General features: G+C 55.7%; 1 protein-coding gene across 1 annotated transcript in view; it reads right to left on the bottom strand.

Moving 5' to 3' along the window:
- Nucleotides 1–19,688, bottom strand: part of SH3BP4 (SH3 domain binding protein 4) — a 36,945-nt gene extending 17,257 nt beyond the window's left edge. The window contains exon 1 of the mRNA XM_084208861.1: nucleotides 19,587–19,688. The gene's annotated coding sequence lies outside the window, so the exon portion shown is untranslated. The remainder of the gene's footprint in view (nucleotides 1–19,586) is intronic.
- Between the last annotated feature and the right edge of the window lie 4,120 nt (nucleotides 19,689–23,808).

Here is a 23,808-nt window from a genome sequence, read left to right as displayed (position 1 = left end):
TGGAATGCAGCAAGAGGAAATTTGCAGGGGAGAGAGCCTAAGCAGGAGATAGTCCAGCCTGCTTGAAATGCTTCCCAAGCCATCCCCAGGGCTGGTATGCCAGGAATGTGGCTGGCTGGAAGGGATGCTCAGAGCCAGAAAAGGGAAGGGAGAAGCAGCGGTGTGCAAACATTTCCCCTTGGAGGAGAGCCTCCCCTCCTGTCGGGTCCTGCTGGGAATAAACCCAGGGAAAGCAGGCTTTGAGTCAAGGCTGAGCTTATCAGAGCTGGGACAGGTAAGAAAGGGGACTTGGAGCTGCTGCCAGGGGCAGGACAAAGGAATAACCAGGAATAAGCAGGAATAACCTCCAGCAGGAAGCAAGGAAGGGAGGAAGGATGCTCCCTTTGGCTGGCACCGTTCTCCATCCACCCATTAATGCCATTTGGGACTGCAGCTTTCCCAGGTGGGAAAGCTCAGCTCACTGATTTTGGCAACTCTTGTTAAAAAAATAAAATAAAATCAAACCACTGCAGTGTCCCAAAACTCCCCCCTGCTTGGGCAGCGCTGCACAAAGTAGGGGAAAAAAAACAAAACAAAACAAAAAAACCCCAAGTGTAAGCCACAAATATGTTTTGAAACACCTGCCTGCTGGTCCAGCATCGAATGAATTTTATATTAATTATGGCAGCTGCAGCCCTGACAGAGATCCACAAGCCTGGAATTTGCAGGGATGCTTCTATTTATACAAGGAGATGGGAAGCTTCCTGCTAAAGGTCTCTGACAGATGTGGCTGCGTGGAGAAACAGCTGGAAAAATCCCCTCTGCATGGAACCCTGAGGCCTCAAAAGGCAGTGGGAATCTACACACAAATGAGGGATAATGGAAAGGTATTTCCTCTCCTGACAGCAGCAGCTGGGTCTGTCTGTCCCTCCTGGGATGCACGCACACACTGAAGGATGGGCTGGGTTTGGGATGGGAGCCCTGTTTTTGGGGCTGGGGATGGACCCAAAATGCTTTTGAACACCAGCAAAGCCTCAAATCCGGGCTGTGTGAGGATAAAAGGGACAAGTGGGGGGAAACAAAGGGTGGAAGGGGCAAGAATTGTTTAGAAATCACCGAGACAATGGTCTGCAAACTCCTCTGAAAGCGCTTTAAATTTAACCCGGGGTTAAATATAGAGCCGGGAAAAGCCCAGCCCCATCTGTTTACCCAGAGGCACAAACAGCATCCGAGATGAATGGTGGGGGGAAGGAAACCAGTGGGCGACCAGAGCACCCCCCGACAGCCCAGCAGCTCCTCCAAGGCACCCACACCTGCTTTCCACGCTGGTTTTTCCCTCTTGTGAGGGACAGGGAATGCTGCAGGGTCAAATCCAGCCCTGTGAGCCACGGGGACCTGCTGCCTGCACCAGGGCCCCACGGAGGTGATGTTTTTCTTTCCCAAATCCTAAGCAGGCTTTGCTGGGAGCTGGAGGAAGCTTTAGGGAAGCGCTGGTGAGCAGATTTCCATGGGTGCATCCTCATGGATGGTGCTGCCCCTGGATTTCAGATTTCCATGGGTGCATCCTCATGGATGGTGCTGCCCCTGGATTTCACCTTCCCTGGGGAGCCTGGGCAGTGCCCCAGCCCCTTCTGGGGGAAGAATCTTTTCCTAAAATCCAACCTGGCACAGCTGCAGCTGCTCCTCCCCAGCAGGTCTGGGGCTGGTGACAGTGCCACATCTCTTTTAGAAATACCACACTGGCTACAACTGCAATGAAAACGAAACCAAACTTTTCCTGCAGCGCTCGAACACGCAGCCACGACATTTCCTGGTGTGCAGGAGGTTGAGAGCGACTTGTCTGGTGCAACTTGTCCCAGAAATGCAAACTCTGCAGGGCCCTGGCACAGCAGAGCCAGCTCCAGCCATCATTCCCGACGGGATTACGGGATGGACACCGCACGGGCACCCAGCCGTGCTGCACAGGGAAAAATCCTGGGGAAAAGCCCAAACCCACGTCCTGGAGCAAGGAAATGCAATAATAGAACCACGGGAACACCCAAAAAAGTGCACAGCCCCAGGGAGGGAGGGTGGGAAGCAGGATCTGCTGCTGGCCAAGGGAAGGTCCTGTCCCACAAGCACTGACTGATGTGGGGCAGGTGGAGTGGAAACCTCAGAGAGGGGAACAACCCCTGGCTGCCAGGAATTGGGGCTGATAAGAGCCAGGAGGGCTGGCAGGGCTGGAGATGGAGCCAGGTCCTTGCAGGGGCAGCCAAGGGAGCTGTGCACATCCCTGCCCAGCCCTGTCTCTTGGGATGGAGCTCCAGGGTCCATCCCTCCGTGGGAAGCACAAGGGACACAGGACTGCTCAACCCTGCCACAACAACCACCCTGCTCCCCCTGGAAAATCCACTGAAAGCCTCTCGAGACTGCGGTGCAAGCTCAAGAGAAATCTTCCCACCCCACCCCTGGCCACAAATTGAAAATTGGGGAAAAAAGAAAAATAAAAAAGCTTCCAATCAATCCTTCATCATCCTCTCCCCGCAGCAGAGCCAAGATCAACTCCAGGCACTTGCTGCTTTATGGCTTTTAATTTGCTTTTTCTTTCTCCAAAGTCAAGTTCCTCTGGCTCTCCTAGAAACACAGAAGTGTTTTTGGAGGTTTCTTTTAAAAACAGTCGGCTTTGCCTGGATATGAGCACATTTAAACTTTTTCTAGGGAGGAATTCATGTCCCAGAGCCACAGCGCTCCCCACAACACTTGTCCCACACCATGAATTTACTGCAAATGTTGCTTTTATCAGTCACAAAACCCCCAGTAACTCAAATCCATGGGGGCACAGGCAGAAAAGGGAAATCAGATCAGATCTCCTCCACACCCTGGGGACACCCCAGCCCTGAGGGAGTGCCAGATGACACCAGCCCACTGCAAGGTGCCTACAAAAGCTGTAAAAAGCCCCAGAGTGACCAAAACTTCCAAATTTTAGCAAGCAATCTGATTTAGGGACTTGGTTTTTGCCCTGTGACTTCTTCACCTCCGAGATCTCCCTCGTGGCTATGACACAACCCAACGCTGGCCCTTGCTCCACACAATTCCCCCAGTGGAAAAGGATCCCAGCACCTCAGGAACTCCCTCCTTCTCCCATGCTGGCACTGACACATCTTCAGGCAGGTGGAAAAGCACCATGCCCTTGACTCTGGCAAGGTAAATCCAATTTAAACACATCAGCACAGCCCCACCCGGGTCCTCGGGATGGCTTTGGGAGCAGCTGGTGGCAAGGAACAGACCCATCACCTGGTGGCTCATCTCCCGGTGATCCAGGGCTTTTCCATGAGCCTTGCTGGAGGGGATGGGTGGGGAAGAGCTGGCTGCTGTTGAGATGTTCCCCTCAGAAGGCTGGCCCAAGCACCATGCCAGCCATGCCCAGTGATCCAGTGATTCCTGACCCCGCTGCCTCTCCCTTATCTCCTCCTCCTCCTCCTCCCTCGCTGCTCGCATTCGCCGCCCCAACGCTTTCATCTTCCAAAGAAAAAGAAAAAAAAACCACAAAACCCACCCAAGCCAAGCCAAGATGAAACCACCCCTAAAGACAACACCAAACACCAGCTCTTTGTACCAGAAAGAACAGCCTGGTGTGAACTCACACGTCCGTCCCAGCACGAGCCTGCCGGGCGCTGCCAGGAACACAACACACGGCTCCTTTAGTCCCTTCTCCGGCAAACAAGAAGGGACTTGTGGGAGCACCGGGACCTCCCTCCCCTCCTGCAGCACCCTCACGTCCCAGGGCCCTGCTTTGGAGCCCGTGTGATGTGGGAATGGCTGCACCCAAGGCAGGCAGAGCCCGTGCCACGCCGTGCCCTCCGCTCCCTGCCGAGCCCCGTGGAAAATTCCTGCCCTGGAGCTCCAGCTTGGCTCAGCTCCTGCTGCCAGGCAAGGGCAAGCCAAGCACGGCCAGGGTGATGGAGAAGGGAGGGGAATGAAGGCAGTTTTGGCTGAGTGTGTGTTGCTGGTGCCTGGTGTCCATCACAGCCTCCCTGCCGGGGATGTCATCCTTCACAGGCAAAGCAGCAAGGACGGGAGAGCTTCCTTTTACAGCAGCCACTCTGGAGCACGAGGAATATCCCCCTGGATATCCATCCTCAGCTGCATGAGACTCAAATATAAATTAGTCTTGAGGGTGGGAAAAGGGAGTTTTCCCTGCAGGACCTCCTGCTGCTGCCCAGCACTGATTCAAAGGCAGAGGAGGGTCCTGGAGATGCAGGCACACAGCAACCTCAAAGCCCACCCCAAATCCCTGGAAACGGTGCTGGCACGGCAGAGGTTTAAAGAACCTGGAAGTGCAGGAAGGTGCTGGAGGTGCTGCACAGGGCAGGAACACCTGTGAGGTTCACAGGGTCCCAAAAAAGCTTTTCCTGGGACAACAGGCCAGAGCCTCCCGCCCCACAGCGACAAAACCACGACACGCACGTGTAGCCGTGATATTTTATGAGAAATCCTTTCCTTAGGATTTTTTTCTCCTGAAAAGCTGAGAGGCCTCAGGAGCAAAATGTAAACTATGATTATCTGCTGCTGTGGAATGCAACAGGTGGATCTGGGATTGGTCTCATGTGGTTGTTTCCAATTAATGGCCAATCACAGTCCAGCTGTCCAGACTGTTTCGGTCGGTCTGAGCCTTTGTTATTGATTCCTATTCTATTCTTAGCTAAGCCTTCTGATGAAATCCTTCCTTCTATTCTTTTAGTATAGTGTTTAATATAATATATATCATAAAATAATAAACCAAGCCTTCTGAGCATGGAGTCAACTTTCTCATCTCTGCCCTCACCCTGAGACCCCGGTGATCACGGTCACACGCACGCCCGTCCTGAGAACACGGGCAAGCAAAGAGAGCTGGACCTGCTCCCACGGTTCCAACACTGCCAGGGGCTGCAAGACTAGCCACCCCCTCTGGCATTCCCAAAAACAACCAAGGCAGAGGGATGTCACCAGTGGGATGGTCCTGGGTGCAAGGGATGCTGCCGAACGCCGGCACGGGGAGCGCGGCGCTCCCAAGAGCAGATTGCTGCATTCCATGGAGCCAGGTAAAATCCCAGAGGGGCTGGCTGCCCAAACATCTCAGGGAAGGACTGAACCCACAGACATTTTTGTCTCCACAGCGTCCTACAGCAAGGAACTGCACAGATGGGCAGGAAGGCAATGGGAAACTCATCTCCACCAGGAACAGAATCCCATCTGACGCCCACCGGACCTCGTGTCAGAAGAGGCAGAGCTCAGTCCTGGCTCACCCTGCCCCTGCTGTGTGCTCAATGTTCTTCCAAGAGAAAAAATACTTCCTAATTCAGGCAGGGCACTCCCAAAGGTGTTCTGGCTTTTTATCTGGGTGGATGCTCCCCTGGCAGGGCAAGGAGTTTAATGCAGACAAGTCCCACAGGCACCAACAAAGCCACGAAAACCCAAAGTCACATCCGGTGCTGTGCTCCCAGAGGAGTTAAACACAAAAGCCATAAACTCAAGCTTTAAAACCCTTGGATGGAACAGGAGTCCAGGAGAGAACCATCCTCCTCCAAGCCCTCCAAAGTCCTTCACAAGCCCAAGAGTCTGGCCAACAGCCAAGGATGCTTAGGGCCAAGAGCATGGACCAAACGTCTGTCAAAGCAGGGAAACTCAGATTTGAGCTGAATCAAACAGCCCAAGCTCACACAGGCAATTGGTGGTGGAGGAGAAGTGAAACCCAGATGTCCAGAGCCACAATAAGGCACTTTTAAAGAGAAGATCCTGCCAGAATCACCAGGACAATGCACACAGACACCATGGTCACCCAGGAGACCTCAGGCCAACGAAGAGCAGAGTAAAGGAAACCATGGAAGTCAAAAGGAGGGGAAACAGCTCCCCACCTCTGAGGGTGCTGCAAGAACCATCTCACCACCACCCAAGGGGGCCACTCAGCCCCTCCTCCCCACCTCAAAACAACCAGATCCACGGGAGCTTGAAGGCAAAAGGCACTAATTGAGAAAATCCTGGAGCAGCTCCCGCAGCCCCAGCACCTTCCTCGGATAATTTGGATGCTAATTTGGCCATCAAGAGCTGTCAAAACCCGAAGTCCCTGAACTGCTGAGCTTCCCCAGGAGGAGATGATGACAGAGCTTTAACTGCATGGACACTTCAGAGCCCTGTCCCCATCACCCTTCAGCGATTCTGCCCTTGCCTGACGGAGAGGAGCTGCTGCAGTGCCACGTGCTCTCCTCGCTCCTGGCTGGAAAACCAGTCCCACCAGCGTGACCAGGGAAGGGCAGGCACAGGAAAGTCACTCGTGCTGCTGGCTGGACAGACTGCCACCACAGCTGGTGCAGAGGGGACAGCACAAAGCTCCAGAGAGGAGCTGCAGACCACCAGAGACGAGGCAGCTCCCAGCAGGTCAGCACAACTCCACGCTGCTCCCCCAGCCCGAGCACTCCCCCAAGAACTGAGCCACCTCCAGGTATCCTCAGTCAGGAGGTCCCTTTTTGGGAAAAACAAGGGGTTTTGTTCCCAGCTTGCTGCCTGGACTCCAAGCAGTGATGAAGGAAACCTCTCTGGATTCCAAGAACTGGTTCAAGCTGGGGCAAAACCACCCCCCTGGTTTAATTTGCCAGCACACCTTCCTGATTAATCCATCACTGATCTGCTGCTGGATTACAGGACACCCTCAGCTATGCTGATAATGCTGACAGGAGCCAAAAACCCTTCCTTTCTCTCCTCTCTTTGAGCAGAAACAAACAGAATCAGCACATTGCAAAGAATTCCCTCAGAACAGCAGGGTTTTTTAAGCTCCTCTTTGGTAAACATTCCCAAAGCAGACTGCCAGGGACACCTGGGTTTAAGCAGCTTAACCCTTTGCTGGAGTTGATGGTCTTCTCCTGGGTTGGTTGCATCGTGGGCTGCTCCATGCTTGACCCAACCTCACAAGCCAGGGATTTATTTCCATGTTGGAAAGAGGGCAGGGATACCTGGAGAGCAAACTCCCAGGTGATGATGCAAGCAGGAAGAGGATGTGGGGACAGATCAGAGAACCATGGAATGGTTTGGCTTGGGAAGGACCTCAAATTTTGTCTCATGGTCAGGGACACCTTCCACTATCCCAGCTTGCTCCAAGCCCCATCCAGCCTGGCCTTGGGCACTTCCAGGGATCCAGGGGCAGCCCCAGCTTCTCTGAGCACCCTGTGCCAGGGCCTGCCCACCCTCCCAGGGAAGAATCCCTTCTAAATATCTGATCTAAACCAACCAGAGCCTGGATTGGGACATCTCAGGTTTGACCTGACCTGCAGACCCATCCCAGAAGGTGTTCCTGCCTCCATCCAGAGCAGGCTTTGGGCACCACACCCATTCCAGGGACACAAACACTACCTGGCTCATTTCAGGTGGTTTTCAGTTGAGCTCAGAGCTTCTCCAGGGGTGGGAATGGGCTATCCAGGTGCAGACACCTACCTGTGCCAGCCAGGAGGGTGCCTGAGATGCCCCAGAACCGGCTGCTGTTTATGCAACACAGGAGCGAACGCCGCACCTGCTTGTTTAATTAATTACCCCAGCAGAAATTAAAGCCCAGCAGACTGCACAGAGACTCCCTGCAACCTGCAAATTAACTCAGCCTGGGGGTGAGGGAGGTCAGACAGCATCCAAGCAGTGGCTCCAAGCGTTTTCCACAGCATCAGGAGCGCCACGAAGGGGGAGAAAACCCCAAAACAAACCCACGCCCACCCGGCAGAGCTCCGGGGTTTTTGTTGTTTCGGTCTGGCCACGTTGGGAGCTGCTCAGTCCCATCACCCTGGGTCAGATGGCTGATAAGAACCCAATTTCATCACTTGTAAGCCCCAAACGTTTATGGGCAGGCTTTATCTGCAAACAAAGGCACGAACTTTGAGCTGCAGCTTTGCGTCAGTCCGAGGACGCGCGGTGCCCAAGAGAGCCAAAGTCCCCCCTCCCTGCAGCCCCCACCGTGTGTGGGGACAAAGCTGCACCTCTGGGCCACGACACAACCCCTGGCACAACATTTTGGGGAGAGGTGCCCCTTATTTAGCGAGATGCTTTGGCACAAAAATGGTAATTTATGCAGATCTGGCAAAAAAAACCTTCGCTCGAAATTACTCTCCTTGCCGGACGGAGGCAGGGCTGAATAATCTCAAACGCATTTTTTTGCAGCATTAGTCACCAGGCAAAATTGAAATGATACCTGAAAGTCAGCCCAGAGCCACGGCAGGCTGTTCCCTGCTCAAGGCAGAGCTTTATTTCTTGAGTGGAGTAATTTCTACTGGGAAGGACAAGACAGCTCCCAGATACAGGAGGATCCCTTAAAAAACGGACAGCTCCAGCCACCGCAGAGGGAACGTCTCCAGAAGACAAGTTATTCCCCAAGAAGTCACCCCCAGGCAAGGCTGGAAGGAGACAGACCTGCCCTGGCTTCTCCTTGCCCACGGGGAGCCCCAGAGCCACGGGCTCCCGTTCATTCCACCGAGATTTCACAGAAATTCCCACTGAGATTTCACAGAAATTCCCAGAAATTCCCACCAAGATTTCACAGAAATTCCCAGAAATTCCCACCAAGATTTCACAGAAATTCCCAGAAATTCCCACTGAGATTTCACAGAAATTCTCAGAAATTCCCACTGAGATTTCACAGAACCGGGGAAGGGTTTGGGTTTGGAAGGGACCTCAGAGCCCTCCTTTGCCCGTCCACGGGCAGACAAACCTTCCACCAGACCAGGCTGCTCAATTCCCATCTGTAAGACAGCCCAGAGCTGAATTTTGGGGTTTTGGAGCTTGAATGAGGGGTGTGGCATTATCAGCTGTGATAAGGGGTGGTTTGGGGCCAACCAAGTGCCCAGATTAGAGGAGACAAGACAAAGCCACTGAGAGGCACACAGGGGGAGACAGCAGAGCCCAAAGCTTGTCCTCTGTCTCCAAAAGAACAAGACAGCCCTGCCAGGAGAAGCAGCACGGACTGAAAGGCACCCTGAGGAAAAGAGCTGGAATTCCAGGGAATGGGAGAGGATTTAGTAGGGCCTGGAGGGATGGGACAGGAGGGAATGGCTTTAAAGTGACAGAGATGGGACACTGGGGAAGGAATTGTGCCCTGGCAGAGGTTGTCCAGAGAAGCTGTGGCTGCCCCTGGATCCAAGGCCAGGCTGGATGGGGCTTGGAGAACCTGGGATAGTGCAGGGATTCCTGCCCTGGAATGAGGAGAGCTTCTAGGCCCCTTCCAAGCCAAACCATTCCCTGATTCCAAGCAGGACACAGCAAGAACTTTCCAGGAGCTGAGGATGCTCTCCAGCACAACCAGCCTGCAGGACTTTGCAGGGTCAGGCTGGAATTAGACACGCTCCTGATGAAGGAAAAAAACTCCCTAAATATCAAACCCATGCAGATGGACCTTTTTTTTTTTCTTTTTAATTTTTTTTTTATTTTTAATTAAAACTTGCTTGAAGTGCCACATAAAAGAAGTGAAATCCCAGGCACAGCTGACGCATCAGGAGAGATTTATATTTAGAAGAATGACTTAAGCACTCAATCAACAGGAAAAAATAAAAAGGGAACTTTTTCAGCAGGGTCCAGGAGGAGGAAAGAAAAACCAAGAGGCAGACAGTCACCACCACCCATTATTCCTTAGGGCAACATCCACTGGCATTTTAGCCTCCCAACAAGCCACTTTTGCAGTGAATTCAGCTTTTTTTTTTTCCTTTGGCCATGCATGATCCCAGTAAACAACATTTACAGCCAGAACACATGATGTGCTTCACAAGACAACTGGCACCAGCATTATTTTTAAATACCATCAGCTCTGCTTTTAACAGGATGAGGGAAAATGTGTTATTCCTCCAGCATAAAACAAATATATTGAGGCGATTAAAAAAGAAAATAAATAAATAAAAAAAGCCATTCCCAAGTTTCACAGAGTGAAGATTTAAAGAGAGATAAAACAGAGCACCACCAGAAAAACATAATCCTTCACAATCTGCCATTCCTCCTGCTGCATTTATTCATTTGGGAGCTTTCAGTCCAAAAGTCAGAGCCCTGCTTAGCCGGATATCCGATCGTTTGCTGGGCCTGATCCCAAATTTCTCCAGCATTACTCACTTTATTTTTTTTTATTTTGGTGTGTGTGCAGAAGGGGGATGAGGATTTTCTGGTGAAAGGCAGAAGTGAGGCAGAAGTGTTTGCAGCACTGTGGGCATTTCCATTTCCACAGACAGGCTCAGACCTCTGCTTCCAAATGATTCCCATGCACAGCAGAAGAAAGGGATCAGGGAGATGCTGGGACTCTGCAGAGTTTTGGAGCTGAGGATGAGCTGGGAGCTCTCCAGGCAGGAGCACCCCGAAGGAAGATGCTCACCCCAAAGGAAGATGCTCACCCCAAAGGAAGATGCTCTGCATCCTGGTAGCTTCCAGCAGCATCACCTCCCCTGCCAGCACTCCCACTGGGAATCACCCTCTCTCCCACTTCCACAAAGCAGGAATTACCTGCCCCCTCCCAGGGCAGAACACCTCCCCAGCCCCCTTCTGGAATGATTTCAGAGCCCATTTTTGGAGATGTGGGCACCAGGACTGCAGGGACCGGGGTTTAACCTCCCCAGGGAGAAACGCCGTGCCTCAGTTTCCCTGCACCATTTTCCAGTGGTATCCAAACCCTCCAGGACACACATTCCTCCCTTTTGCCTCAAGGATTCATCTCCACCTGCCAGCACTGGGGTTCCCAGCCCAGCCAGGAGAACCAGCTTCCCTCAGGATGTGTGTAAGGCCAGGCTTTCAAACACAGCCCAGCACAGGGAGCAAGGAACAGTCAGAGAGCAGACAGGGGGCTCAACACTCCCCCTTCCCAAATCCCTGCATTCCTCTGCTCAAACCGCCTGCAGGGCTTCCCTCTGCTGGCTCTTTCCTCTCCTGGATGTTTGGGATGCTTCAGGAGCTGCAGGGATGTCCCGTGGCAGGGGCACAGCCATGGGATGCTCCGGGCTGGGAACACCTCCGAGCCCAGCTCGTTCCCATGGCAGGGACACCTCTGCCCTCCCCCAGGCTGCTCCCAGCCCCATCCAACCTCTCCTGGGACACTTCCAGGGATGCAGGGGCAGCCACAGCCTGCCCACCTTCCCAGGGAACAACTCCTTCCCAACATCCCATCCAGCCCTGCCCTCCAAACCTGTGAGTTTAGAGCAATTCCCCCCTGTCCTGTCCCTTCTCAAACACCTCCCAGGGCAGCTCCAGGAGCAGGGATGCTCTGGAGAGCACAGCACATCCCACGGGGGTCTGGATGAGCCCCTGTGTCCTCCCCATCCCCGGGGTGGAGCTGCTGCCACCTCACTGCAGGGATGTCACCAGGCTCTGCAGATGGACCATCTGGCTAATTGAGTTAATTAAAGCATTTTTCAGCAGCCATTAACTTTCAGGCAGCTCTCCCTGGGGAGCAGGGGCCACAGCTCAGGAGCAGCAGGAGAGGTGGGAAAAAAAATTCCTTGGCAGCACTGAGGGCACCCAGCTGCTCCTCTGCAGCACTGGCTGGCTCCAACAGCTCCCAGGGGGAAAAAACCACCCCAAAAAACCCCAAAACTTCGCCTGTTTGGCAGGATGTGAAGAGCCAGGCAGGAGAGGAGAGCACCACAGGGATGTCCCCACCCCAGAGCATCCTTCCCAGGCAACTCTTGGAATTTTGAGCTGGTCCAGGGCAGCACTGGCAGCACAGGGGCTCTGCTGTGCTGAGGAGGTAATTGCCGCCCTCCAGGGATAACAAACACCTTCTCCACGGTCCATTCCCATCAGAGCAAGGGAAACACTTCCAAAGCCTCCAGGAAAGCCTTGTTTTGTGGCCTCACTCCCTGGTAAGCTCAGCTGCTGGAAAGGAGATGCTTTTCTAGGAAGCTGGTATCAAAAAATAACCCCCAAAATAACCCATCCCAGTGCTGGGGGTGCCAGCTTTTCCTCCCCTTTCCCCAAAACACCCACCTGAGCAATCCCTGCTCCAAGGAACCTGCAGCCACAGGGAAGGAGGAGCTGGAGCAAGGGAGGACAAGCTGTGGCATGCCCCCCTCCCTTCTCCTCCTTCCTTTTTCTGGGATGCACTCGGGCATCTTCTCATTCGTTTTTGGGGATGCACCCCCATCTGCTTCCCCTTTTTTGTGGGATTTACTCACATCTCCTCCTTTTGGGGGGGGGATACCCTCATCTCCTCCTCCTTTTTTTTTTTGCAGGATACACCCACACAGGTCCCGCTTTTGTGGGATGGACTCACAAATCTCTTTTTTTTTTTTTTAGGATGCACTCAAGCATCTCTTTTTTTTTCCCCTACCCCCAAACCTTACCCTTTGCAAGGACCAGCAGCTCCCAGGCCCATTGGCAACCATTCCCTGCACTTCCTCACGGATTCCAACAGCTCAAAAACCCCCACTGAGGATGTTCATGGCACAAGAAGCAGGGAGGGGATTTGGGGCAGAGAGCAGAGCCATCCCCCAGGCCGGCTTTCCCTGCAGGCTGGGAAACCAACCCCACCCCGGGAGCCCTAATCTGATGGCAGGTTTTCAATGGGGAGGGAGAGAGGCTGGAGAGGGGGGAAAGAAAGCAAGGAAATGCCTCTGAGGTGAGGAGGGTTTTTTTTTTTTTTCTCTGCCCTTGTTTTGTTTTGTTTTGTTCGCCTGCCTCCAGCGCTGCCATTTTCCGGAAGCCGGAGCGCTGGCAGAAAAATGGGAAGTTTCTCTTTGTTTAATTTTAGCCGTGGCAGCCTCTGCTCCGAGGGACCCAGCAGAGCTCCCCCAGCTGCTCTGGGAACGGATGTGAGCCAGCAGGAGGGAGCAGCAGCGGGGAATGAGGCAGGAATTGGGGATTTCACATCAGACACCGGCCCGGGCTGAAGCACTCTCGCTGCCAGGGGCGTGTGAGACTGGGGAGGCTTTGGGCTGAACTCCCACTCCATCCATCACTCCACTTGCTGGGGCTTTCTCCTGCTCCCTTTCTCCATGCTGGACCTGTGGAGGTGTTTCCAGGTGGATAAGCAGAGCATCTTCCCCCCCCACACCAACCAAATGAGGGATGCTGCACCCAGCGCAGTCCCCGGTTGGACTTCCAGGCAAACCCACTCCTGGGCTTATCCCAGCTCCATAACTTAGGGTGGAAAAGACCCTTGGGATCACAGCTCCCAGCAGCAGTGCCCATCAAACACCTCCTGCCCCGCTCCTCTCCCATTGTTCAATCCCAAAAAAAGCCTTTTTCTCCCTGTTCCTAAGGAAACAGGCGGTGTGGTTCAAAGGAGGCCACACACCACGCTGACCCTGCCCCCCAAAAAACCACCTGGAACACTTTATGGGGATGACCTAAAGCCCTTGATCCAGGCAGAGGGGCCAGGCAGGGCAGGAGAAGGGCAGCAGGGAGCTCGTGCAGCACGGGATGAGCTGAGCAAGGCAGCCCCAGGAGTCTCTGCTGGGTCAAGATTTTCTGGAGTCAGCTGGAAAATATCTGGTGTGGCTCCCTGGCAGTGATTTCCTCTCTCAAAAACGATGGGATGGTCCCCAGGGCGACCCTCCCACGGGGCAGGAGAGGAAGCAACTCCAGAGAATGAGCAGTGAAAAGGAAAAGGCTTTCACAACATCATTATTACTGTGATTATTCCTATTAAAGCTTTCCCCATCACCTAACGGGACTGCAAACCACATGTGCATCACCACCCCTCCAATCTACACAAAAGCAGCCAGAGGATGAAAAACATGAAAAATCACCCAGTCCCAGAATGGTCTGGGTTAGAAGGGACCTCAAAGCCCATCCCATCCCACCCTTGCCATTCCAGGGACACCTCCCACTGTCCCAGGCTGCTCCAAGCCCATCCAGCCTGGCCTTGGGCACTGCCAGGGATGCAGGGGAAGCCAGAGCTGCTCTGGGAAAACTGTGCCAGCACCTCACCGGGAAGAATTCCTTCCCAATATCCCATCTAAACCAACCCTCTTTCATTTTGAAGAAACACCAGAGCAATTACAAGTGGCTGAGCCACCTCCCACCTCTGTATTTTCACCTACAGAGGTTTGAGGCTCCCAGTTTATCCTCCCAAACTGAAAGAAATTGGGTAATCAGGCAGGAATTGGGAAAGTCCCTGCCCCTTGGAAGGGGCTGGAATGGGGTGAGCTTGAAGGTCCCTTCCATCCCAAACCAATTCTGGGGTTCTGTGATGATCCTGCAAACAGGAGATGGGATGTGCCATCCTCCCACAGCTGGCTTTGACACAAGCTCTCTCCTGGGTGGAGCAGGAAAAAGCAGGAACACTTCTCTAGCCCCAGGAGCTGGGGAATGAGGGAGAGCATGACTCTGCCATTGATATGCCAGCTGGGAATGGGAATGGGAATGGGAACAGCTGCCTCCTGGCACTGGAAACAACCCCCTGCACAAATCCACACGGAACCAGCAGGTTAAAAATAGAAATTTCCCATGGGCTCAAGGGGTTCCCAGTGGAGGGGCACAGCCTGGCCACCAAAGATTGGGATTAAAGCCAGGAAATGCTGCTGCTGGCACACTGACTCCTCCCAAAAACATGCAACCCACCCAAAATGCCAACTTCCCAGCAGAGGGGCAAAAATCCAATCCAGGGACAGAGTTGGAAGTTTTATGGTCTGCTCTTTGATCCATGAAAAACTGATTTTTCCCTTGGGAAACACCTGGACCTGCAGCCCCCCTGATCAGCAGAGGGATTCCACGTGCATTCCTGCATTCCCTGCTGCTGTGAGCCATCCCACACAGCCCCATCCAGACTCCCACACTTTTCTTCAGGAGCTCACAGGAACACAAACACACAGAAATCACTCCAAGGACCACCAGGAGAAATTAAGGAGCCCAGGCTGCAAGGAGGAGCACAAAGAGGGGGGGGGGAGAAGCCACAGGTACCCTCAAAATTTCTCCTTCAGTGCGGATGGTTGTGGTGTCATTGGAACTGGGGCATCACTTGAGCACTAAAAACCACACCTGAGCTGCTGGGAGCAAGCCTTGTTTTTGGGAAGCAGAGGGACTTGCTAGCACATGCAGGTGCCAAAGCTGCAGCTCCTGCAAGAGCCTTCTCCTCTTCCCCCTTCCTAGAACCCCAAACATTATTTAATTTATGGCCACAGAGCCAGCTGGGGCTGCAGATCCCTCTGAAAGCAGCAAACCCTGCAGCCCCACCGTGAATTCCCAGCAGAACTGCCCCTGCTGTCCCCACAGGCTGGTGACACCAGCTCCTCCAGGGACAGGGCTCAGCCCCACCAGCCCCACCAGCAGCAGCCCAGGGTTTCTCCTGCCCCTTCTCTGCTTCCCAGCTCCACCAGAGGGATTTTCCCCGTGCCAGCAGCGGCACAGCCACGTGCTCCTGCCCCAGCCAAGGCTGGCACAGCCCTGCCAAGGCCCCCAGACAATGCCAGCCCTGTGCCCAAGCCCTGGGCAGGGTGAGTGCTGGCCAGGAGGGAGCCCAGGGCAGCAGCTCCTGCTGAGGGAAGCCACGGGGAAGGCATTCTGTGCTTTTCAACCTCGCCCTGCAAATCTTGGGGAGCAGCTTGGATGGGTCCTGAGCTGGTGCTGGCAGTGGAGAGGGCTCCTGCATCCTGGCAGGGCACTGTCCAGAGGGCAGGGAGCCCAGCAGCACCCACACCCTGCTCTCCATGAACACCTTGCAGCAGCCAGCAGAGAACCCCAGGATGGTTTGGCTTGGAAGGGACCTCAAAGCCCATCCCATTCCACCCCCTGCCACGGGCAGGGACACCTCCCACCATCCCAGGCTGCTCCAAGCCCCCTCCAGCCTGGCCTGGGACACTGCCAGGGATCCAGGGGCAGCCACAGCTGCTCTAAAAACTGTGCCAGCACCTCCCAGGGAACAATTCCCAATATCCCATCCATCCCTGCCCTCTGGCAGTGGGAGCCATTCCCTGTGTCCTGTCCCTCCATCCCTTGTCCCCAGTCCCTCTCCAGCTCTCCTGGAGCCCCTTCAGGCCCTGGCAGGGGCTCTGAGCTCTCCCTGGAGCCTTCTCCTATCCAGGTGAGCACCCCCAGCCCTCCCAGCCTGGCTCCAGAGCAGACATATCCCAGTTGCTAAGACATCCCAGTAAATAAGATATCCCAGTTAATAAGCAGAAACACATTTCCCAGTGGGTTGATCCCTTGTTCCAAAGCTGACTCATCACTGGTCACTGGGGAAGTCAACATTTGGCTACAAAACTTTCCTGGGTGTTGCCATCCCCTGCTCCCTGTGCCAGGGACAGCCCCCGAGGAAATGGCTGCAGCTGTGCCAGAGGGGCTTCAGGTTGGATTTTAGGAAAATGTTCTTCCCCCAGAGGGTGCTGGGCACTGCCCAGGCTCCCCAGGGAATGGGCACAGCCCCGAGGCTGCCAGAGCTCCAGGAGTGTTTGGACAACACTGCCAGGGATGCCCAGGGTGGGATTGTTGGGGGTCTGTGCAGGGCCAGGGCTTGGACTGGACAATCCCTGTGGGTTCCTCCCAGCTCAGGAAATTCCATGATTCTATAAAAACCCATCCTACCTCCCCAGCACCTCCCGTGGAGCCCCCGGGCCAGCCCACAAAGCTCAGGTGCTTTGGGGAGGGATTTGGGGCAGGAAAGAAGAGGCAGGTGCCAAACCCGAGGTTAGGGTATTTGCATTCCCTCCTGGGCCAGCTGCCAGCAGAAATCCACACAGGGAGCCAGGAGGGGACACAGCCCTCAGACCCCCTGGAAACCAGGAGACTGAGGAGGATGCAAGTTCCCCTGCACAGACAGCTCCAGCCACAAAAAGCCTCTTGCCACATTTAAATGCTTTTCCCATAAAAAAAAAAAAAAACAAACCAAAAACACACAGTGTCTAAACCACCTCCTTACCATCCACACGAGCTCTTGAGAGCAACCCCACCAGGCTAAAATAAATATTTTAGCTTGGCAAATAGTTTTCCTCTCATTAAAAGGCAAACATAATTAGGATGTCGAGCGCCGGCTGCAATCGCTCCACGCCGCTCCGGCTCTGGTTGATTAAAAGTAACCAAGCTGCTATTTTTGAAAAGCACATTCCCTTCCACAGCCTGAACGGGGTTATTTTGGACATACAGAGCCCTGGAAAGCTGGCATCTCTGCCTGCAAAATTCCCCAGCCGGGAGGGGATGCGCTCAGCGGGTCCGTGGGATGAGGGGGTCGTGAGAAAAGTGGGAATTCTTTTGCTGGGAGTGACCAGGGGGGTGAAGCTCGCTGTGGGAAGGACATGGAGAGCCTGGAAAGCTGAGGGAATCGTGGATGGTTTGGGTTGGAAGGGACCTGGAAGTTCACCTCATGGGCAGGGACACCTTCCAGCAGAGCGGGGCTGCTCCGAGCCCCAGCCGACACTTCAGGGATGGGGCAGCCCCAGCTGGTCAGGAGCTGCTCCAGAGAAAAGGAGGGAAGAAGGAAAAAGCAGAAGAGGAGAGCAGAGCTGCCACCAGAGATGCTGTCCCCTCTGCAGGGTCTGGGACCAACACAGCTGTGCAGGAGCAAGAGCCAGGAGGAGACGTGAACATTCCGAGGAGCCCAGAATCCTTTAGGCTGGAAAAGCTCTCGGAAAGCTTCAAGCCCAAGCATTAACCCAACTGCCAAACCCACCCCTGACCCCTGTCAGACACACAAACCATCCCAGGAGGATGTTATTCTCATGACCAAGAATTTTTCTCTACTTTAAGGCAAATTTAAGCATCCGGCTGGTGCAGCCAGGCAGGAGGAAACCAAGGATGGATCCTTATTCCAGAGCCTCAGCATCCAGACAGAGCTGGCAACACCACACAGCCCCCACTCCAACTCCTACCCAAGCTGCTGCTCCACTCAGCATTATTAACTTGTAATGTATATATTAATTAACAGCCAAAAGTCAATCATTGCAAATCTCAGGGAGCGAGGAGAGGCTGGAGAGGGGAGGAAGGCAGTGATGGGCATCCCAGAGCTGGGAATTTGCATCCACCTGATCCCACATCCCACAGCTCCTCCGGATTTGGGGGCTTTGATGCCACGTGGTTTAATTTAGGCACAGAACAACCTCACAGTCCATGCTGTCCCAAAGTTACACCGAGCCTAAGCAACACCCATTTCCTCCTGAGCAGCCAGGGATCCCGGGAATCGGCATTCCCGGGAGCGAGGCTGCAGCACACCGCACACCTGCACAACTCCAGCTCTCCCACCCGGCAGCAACAGCTGGAAAAGCGAGCCCTGGCAGCACCCCCGGATCCCGCAGCACCCCCGGCTCCCGCAGCACCCCCGGGCAGCCAGCGGGGAGCAGAGAGGGCAGCGAGCCCGGGGCGAGCAGGGAAAGCCCTCCTGGGAAAGGCACGCCAGGCACAGCCGCTGGAACGCGGCTGGGAGCAGCCCCGAGCTCCCCGGAGCGTCCCGGCGGTGCCGGTGAGGAACGGGAGCGCTGGCTGCGGGACACGGCCGGGGACAGCGGCAGGGTGACAGCCCGGTGACAGGGTGACAGCGGTGCCCACCGTGCCCATCCCCTCGTGGCAGTGCCAGCGGGAGCCGGGGGACAACGGGGGTGCATCCCCACGGCACCCCCGGTACCGGAACGGCGACACGGAGCCACGCGTGTGGCGGCCACCTTTACACCCTGACGCGGCACATGGCAGCGGGGACACGGCGCGGGGACATGGACACCGAGCACGAAACGCGACCACAGGCACGGGGGACACAGACACACAGAGCCACAGGGACACGGACACACACCGTCACACACACACGGGGACACGCGGGGACACAGACACAGGGACACGGTCACACACGCAGGGGACATGTGGCACGCACAGTCAGCCAGGACACACGGCACAGTCACACACTCGGACACCAACAGGACACACAGACACAGTGACAGCCCCACGGAGGACACCCTGAGTGTCACACACACACAATGACAGCCCCACGGAGGACACCCTGAGTGTCACACACACACAATGACAGCCCCACGGAGGACACCCTGAGTGTCACACACACACATAGTGACAGCCCCACGGAGGACACCCAGAGTGTCACACAGGACATCCAGAGTGTCACACACACAGACAGTGACAGCCCCACGGAGGACACTCAGAGTGTCACACACGCACAGTGACAGCCCCACGGAGGACACCCAGAGTGTCACACAGGACACCCAGAGTGTCACACACGCAGAGTGACAGCCCCACGGAGGACACCCAGAGTGTCACATACACACAGTGACAGCCCCACGGAGGACACTCAGAGTGTCACACACACGCACAGTGACAGCCCCACGGAGGACACCCAGAGTGTCACACACGCACACAGTGACAGCCCCACGGAGGACACCCAGAGTGTCACACACCCAGTGTCACACTGCCACACGCGGACACGCCACACTTGTACACAGTCTCTCACACACACTCCCTTTACACGCGGTCACAAGCACACTGCCGGTGTCCCTCCCGGTGTCACACACACACAGACACTCTCGCTCTCTCGCTCTCCCCGGCCGCCTCCCCGCGCTCCGCCGCCGCCTCAGCCCCGACCCTCCGCCACCACCACCTCCACCGCCGCCCTCCCGCCGCTGCCGCCGCCACAAACTTTTCCCCGGCGGCCCCGGAGCCCTCGGGGAGCCGCTCCCGCCGCCGGCAGCCCCCGGACTGGCCCCGCTCCCGGCTCTCACCTGCGCCCGCTCCGACTCCGACCCCGGCCCCGCCGGCCCCGCTGCGCTCCGGGCGCGCCTCCGCCGGCACGGGCCGCGCGCGCCCGCCCGCGCTGACGTCACGGGGCGTGGCAGGGGCGTGGCCCCGCCGGAGGGCGGGAGCGCGGGGGGTGGGGAGGGGAACGGGGAATGGGGGGGGGGGGAGATGCTCGTGTGAAACACGTGGGGAGGGGAGAAGGAAGGACGGGAAAAGCGGGATGCGGGAATGGGAATGGGTCCTTGCGCGGGGGGAGAGTGCGAGCCGCGCCCGCCCAGCGCGGTGGGAGCGCGGGCAGGGCACACTCGCGGCGGGCACGCTCAAACCTTGGGGGAAATGAGGGTTTATCCCACCCTCCCCACCCACCCCCCGGTCCTTTTTTTTGGCCGTTTTCGTCAAGCTGCGAAATGCTGGTGAAGCAGAAATCCCCTGTTGCTCTCCCAGGGTGGGAAAGGCAGGAGAAAGGCGGAGGAAAGGGCTGAACTCTGGTTTCTCCCGTTCAGCGCGATCGGAGAGTGGCTTCTAAGCTTCCCGCAGCGCCCAGCGCTGGAAAAAGGGGGTTTTGCTCCCTAAGAAATCCCGCAGAGTGAGGGAGCATCCCCCCCTGGGGTTGTGCTGCCTGGCTGGGATGCAGGGTTAGGAAATGGGCTAGCAGGGGCATCAACCCAGCAGGACAGGCGTGGGGACGACGTGCACCCAGGGATGGTGGCCACCAACAGCACCACGGTGGCCGTGTCCCGTTGGAACGCCCTTTGGAAAAGCATCTGAGAGAGAAATACCAGAGCAGATGGGTCTGGGCTGCTCAAGCCACTGCTCTTCCCACCCCCTCCTTGTTTTTTCCTGGGTTTAATCGGGATCTGGTGATTAAATTTCCTCTTCCTGGTGCTGGCTCCTCCTGCGCCCGGCACGGCAGAAGGAGACAGAGTTTTGGCCGGGCAGGGACAAAAGTGGGGTGGCAGAGGGGTGGCTGTGAGTCCTCGTGTTCCCAGCCTCATCCCAGCCTTTTCCTGGCTCCCCAAAAGGAGCCACACAGAACCACTTCAAAGCACCCTCGGGAGCTCTTTTCTGCAGTGGGATTTTGGCAGTTTTGGGGTTTCTCCAAGGGGAACTCCCTGTAGCTGGGTAACCTGGTTCTCTAACTGCAACAGGGGCGCTTCCATCCTGTTTTGCCAGTGGAAAACACTGGGATGGCACCTGGGATACAGCTGGGCTGGGAGCTGCCCCTGTCCCTGCCTTGGCACCGAGCCTGGGGTGCTCCTGTCCCTCTGCTCCTGCAAAACTCGCATTAAAATCAATGTTTCAGTTGTTGGTTTATTCCTCTTTTCCCTCTCTGGTGTGATTCCCCATCTTTTGGATACTGGAAGGTCCAAATTTATTCCTGTCTTGGGCTGGCACCTTGAGTGGCTTTGGGGACAAAAGTGTCTTTTCCAATGGGCAGGAGGAGGTGTATGAGAATCTGCAGTTCCAGCTCAGCACCCCTTGGGAAAAACCACATCTCCAGGTGCCAGAACCGTGCTTGGGCTCCATTAAAAATCAGCAACTAGTGGGTGACAGCAGTTGCTCATCCTGGGAGCAGCTTTCCCAGCACTCAGGATGTTGCTGGTGCCGAGCCTGGAGGATGGAGGGATGAGAATTCCACCTGTACCCATCCCTCTCTGTTTCCTGAGAGGTTTGCAGTGCCCAGGAGCAGCTGGGAGCCAGGCAGCAATCCCGGGGAGCAATTAGCCCTGGACAGAATGCCCTGAGGAGGCCAGGCTTTTCTGTGGTGCTGCAGGAATTCCACAGTAAAGTTCATCTCTCTGTGGTGCATTCCCCTCTGTGGTGTTTCTCAGGCACAAACCTGGGTGGGAGCTGTTGGCCTGACAGTTCCTAGGAACAGGGCTGCTCCAGGATGACATTCCCCTGGGTCAGGTGTGCGAGTGTAGCCAGCTTTTTTTGGGAAGAGAGCAGCTGTGATGCTGCCTGGGGAATTGTGGGCAGGGGCTGGACATCCAGACCTGGCTCTGCTGAGCCCCAAACTCAACCCCACCAATCCCCTCCCCAGGGCTGCAGCTCGGCTCCTCCTCACCAGGGGGACCACGGAATCCCAGAGCCACAGAATGGTTTGGAGCCCGTCTCATTCCAGCCCCTGCAGGGCCAGGGGTGCTCCCACGGACACAGCAGCAGCTCAGCCATGAGCCCTGAGCTCCCAAAACCTCCCAGAAGGGAGAGCTCCCAAAGCTGAGCCGGATCAGATCCACTTCCACCTGGAATATCAGAGCACCCCCACCCCGTGGTTGCTGCTACGGCCACGGGGAGTGTTTTTCCATGACCCTGCAGCTTTGGTAGGAATCCAGGGAATCCCTGAGCCCGGGAATCCAGGGAATCCCTGAGCCTGGATCATGCTCTGGATGGCTTTCTGGAGCTGGGGGAGCCCGTGCTTGGCTGCCAAGGTACTTTTAATAACCCTGGGTTAGTGCAGCAAACCCCCCGGGGCGAGCTCTTCCCAGGCCAACCTTGCCCTTGCTGAGAATTAATTACAGCCCTGATGGTTAATGATGGCAGAGAGAGAGAGGGATAACTGGCAGGGTTTGATGTCCCTCTCCTCCTGGGGAGGCTGAGTTATTGACTCCTGCCTGGGAGGCAGCAGCAGCTCTTTGTGTGCACCCCGAGGCGGGGATGGAGGCTCTCGCAGGCAGCGCTCCCAGGTGTGTGCTCAGAGGGGTTCAGGAGCTGGATGGAGCCAATAAATTCCAACAGGGTTTATTCTGCAGGTGAAACATTCCTGCTTCAGAGCCAATCACCCCACAGAAGTGCCTGGTAAACGAGGCTTGCCTCATTTGGAACTGGCAAACAAACCCTCTGCCAGGCTCCCCACATGGATTATTTCTGCTTCCCTTTTGGAATTCTGTCCTGCCAGGCTGGAACTGAAGCAGGGCAGATTTACTCCTCCTTCACAGGCATCCACCTGATTTCCTCTCATAGCTGGGAGCCTGGAGGGTTTGTTCCTGTCCCATCCATGGCAGTGGCTGAAGGCAGCAATTCCCTCCAGGGTATTGACAAGCCTGGCCTCTGCTTTTACCAGAGGGCAGGGATGGATGGGATTTTGGGGAGAAATCCTTCCCTGGGAGGGCACAGGGTGCTCAGAGCAGCTGTGGCTGCCCCTGGATCCCAAGGCCAGGCTGGATGGGGCTGGGAGCAGCCTGGGACAGTGGGAGGTGTCCCTGCCATGGCAGGGGTGGGATGAGCTTGAAGGTCCCTTTCCAACCCAATCCACTCCCTGATTCCATGATTCTTAATCTGTGGCTCTGTTGGTGCCAGAGGGGAGGGAAAGCTGTGGGAAAGGGGGGCTGACATCGCCTGTGATCACCCCTGGAAGGGGTTTGTGAGGTGACAGGAACACCTGGCCAGGTAACAACCACTTCCTGCTAATAACAGGGATTAGTTTTTTAAGCCCGGTGAGGACGTGCACAGAGCAAAGGACAGAGCTTCCGGAGAGGCTTTTAATATCTCTGACATCAGCTGAGGGAGGGAATGAGCAAAGGACAGCAAAGAGGTGCAGGGGAGAGGTGAAAGAGCTCGAACAGGGACAGCTCTTGAACCTCCTCTGCTCCTGCAGGGTCCCTCCTGGCTGCCCTCAGCTCTGCACGCAGATCCTGCCCCCACCACATCCCTCATCCCTGCCAGGGTACAAATCCCACCTGCTGCTCACCCTGTCCTGTGGGAAGGGATGGGGTTTGGAGAGCTCTGCACCAACCTCCCTCCTCCTGGAAGACTAGTACATGTGGCAAAGGTCGTTATTGTGACCAAAATCCTAGAATTCTAGAATGGTTTGGGTGGCAAGAAGCCTCAAAGCCCATCCCATCTCACCCCTTCCACTGTCCCAGGTGCTCCCAGCCCCATCCAACCTGGCCTTGGGCACTGCCAGGGATCCAGGGGCAGCCCCAGCTGCTCTGGGCACCCTGTGCCAGGGCCTGCCCACCCTCACAGGGAAGGATTCCCAATTCCCAATATCCCACCCAACCCTGCCCTCTGGCAGTGGGAGCCATTCCCTGTGTCCTGTCCTTCCAGGCCTTTGTTCAAAGCCCCTCTCCAGCTCCCTTGGAGCCTCTTTAGGTATTTTTTTTGGCAACCAAAATCCTTCCTTTTAAGCCACCATCACCCAGTTCCTTTTTCCTTGTCACCCTTTAGAAGCCAAGGAATCCCTGTCCACAGCAGCAGGACCCA

Source organism: Fringilla coelebs (genome assembly GCF_963513975.1).
Source record: "Fringilla coelebs genome assembly, chromosome: 7".
NCBI lineage: Eukaryota > Metazoa > Chordata > Aves > Passeriformes > Fringillidae > Fringilla > Fringilla coelebs.
This window is presented reverse-complemented; position numbering and strand designations above follow the sequence as displayed.